This window comes from Crocodylus siamensis, chromosome 1 (assembly GCF_052110815.1).
Source record: "Crocodylus siamensis isolate JL-2025a chromosome 1, ASM5211081v1, whole genome shotgun sequence".
NCBI lineage: Eukaryota > Metazoa > Chordata > Crocodylia > Crocodylidae > Crocodylus > Crocodylus siamensis.
Window position 1 is genome coordinate 103,236,659 of NC_143395.1, and position 2,371 is coordinate 103,239,029.

General features: G+C 39.0%; 1 non-coding gene across 1 annotated transcript; it reads left to right on the forward strand.

Moving 5' to 3' along the window:
• The first annotated feature begins 1,977 nt into the window (after positions 1-1,977).
• Positions 1,978-2,060, forward strand: TRNAL-UAA (transfer RNA leucine (anticodon UAA)). The gene has a single exon. It is a non-coding gene; the product is annotated as a tRNA-Leu (tRNA).
• Positions 2,061-2,371: the final 311 nt, after the last annotated feature.

Consider the following 2,371-nt stretch of genomic DNA (forward strand, 5'->3'; position numbering starts at 1 on the left):
GTACATGACTTTCTCTGTGTGCCTTGAATTTCTTTTCTCTTTTTTTTCTTTGCCATCAGGCTGCCACTGGGGGGAGTATACGTTTGGAAAGGGCTGGGTAGTATAGGGAGCTAGTTACTGGCTGTAATTTAATATATTAGAAAATGGAAGATAGAGATGGAAGGTGTGTTCACCTGAGAAAAGCTATAAAAATAGTGCATCATGATCAGTGTCTCATGTTTCTGATCCCGTCCCACTAGCTTTTCTACATGTTTCTGGGAAGTTCAGTTCAGTTGTTTGCTTTGCTCTAGCAGAACATGATGACATGCAGGGGTTGCACAGCTCTAGCCTAGCAAAATCCACGTCAGTCTGACATAAATCTTTTCCAACATCATATTTGCTAATAATGAAAAAAATGCTCAGGAGCTTTAAAAAGTCTAAGACTGTGGTGCTGGAACTCTGCTGACTCGATAAGAAAGGATTGTACTTTCAGGCCTATTAGGGTGGGGAAATCTACTCCACCTACAAAAAGCATGAGTATTCAAACTCTATATGGGTGGGGTGCAGAGGACTGGGGAAGTGAAATCCATCCCTAAGCCTACAGCCAGCATGTGGGTTTACTACACACTCCTTCATTTGACCACAGCCACTATTCCAGCTAGACCAGTAACTGGCAGCTGCAAATCTGTGTTCTGTTTATTGGGCCCTGTATAGCTTTGAGGATAAGGTGCATGAAAAAGATATAATTATGGGTGTGTGAATACAGCAGATGAAAGCTAGGAACTGGGAGAGAAACAGGCTTTGAAGTGAATGGGGTCCATGCCCCCACCCAAATCCAACCTTTCCTCTCTGTGTAAATGTGTTGGTGGAATTCACAATCTAGCAATCTTGATTGTAGATAAAAAAATTGAGACTAAATTGTTTGTTATAAATGCTGTTCTGACCAGGTTTTAGCAATGTAAAAAAGAATACTAAGGTACCCTCCCCACATAAGTTCCACCAATCAAGGTACAAAATTATAGATCAACAACAAACTAGTGGTAGGCGGGCAGGAGGAGGCAGGAGACAGAAGGGAATGGTTGAGACAAGACAAATTAAAGGAAGAGTTAAAAGACTCAATATAGATATCATGCAAAGTGATTGATCTAAGATCAGGGATAACCTACAAGCCTCTTTTACAGAATATTGTGTTTAAGTAACTGAATTACCAGAATGCAGAGGAAAGTATCACAAGGAAGTCTTTCATTTCATTACCTGACTTAATGACAAAGTAAAAAAGAAATAACTCTTTAGATACAATTCTTTTAACCTCTTTGGTATATTTTGGGTTCATAACACTAGTCAACTATCATTGAAAAAGTTCCAGATAGAGAAGCTAACTTTTTCTGCATATTGAAAAAACACTTCTGCAGCTATCACTAACTTCCCTTTTGAAGAAAGAGAAGGATGAACCAAGATCCTGATGGCACCAAAGGAAGTTTTAGGAAGATCATGTTTATATGTTGACATTTAAGTGCACTGAAATTCTCCTATGTTTAGTTGACGCATAGCAAGTATTTTACGTAACAAAGAAACTGACAGATGAATTAAAATTACAAAAAGAATTATAAGATCTTAATAGTGATTTCATACAGTACAAGCTTACACTACTGACAGTTTCTGTGGAAATATGGCTTCTGCTAATTAGAGCTAAAAATGGAGTCACAAAAAAATAAAAATGGAGCTGTAATACAGAGTAGCTATGGAGGCTTTATATTGGTTATCCCAGCTGTTCCTAATGACAAAGTTCCTAGAGTGAATGCAAAAGAAAAACAGCTGAAATGCTGATGATGGACTGTTGGCCTAGTTTCCTTTCTAGAGAAGTTCAAATTAAAGCTCTATATTTCTATCCCAAATCTTTATTTGCAGAGATGATGTGTCACAATTAATTGAACCACCTGTATGGAAGCATGGACAAGTTGCATTTTGAATTTTGTACCAGCATAGTAAGGTGTTTACACCAAGGTGGCTGGGTGGTTAAAGTGTTAGACTTAAAATCTAATAGATGTATGTCTGTGTGGGTTCAAACCCCACTCCTGGTGAAAGCTACTTTTCTCAAGAAAAACTAAGAAAGTGATTCTTCTGCCTTACTCAACATCGGTTAGACAGCATCTGGAGTTCTGCGGCGAGATCTGGGTACCACACTAACAAGAAGGTGGTAAAGTTTGAGAAAGTGTAAAGAAGGGTCACCCATATGATTAGAGCAGCCATACAAAGAGAGGCTGGGGGGCCTGGGACTTTTCAGCCTGAAAAAGAGAAGGCTTAGAGGGGACTTGGTAATGGCTTACTACTACAACAGGAGAGTACAGCAAGGGCTTGGAGAACAGCTGTTCATTTCATTTGATGAAAATGA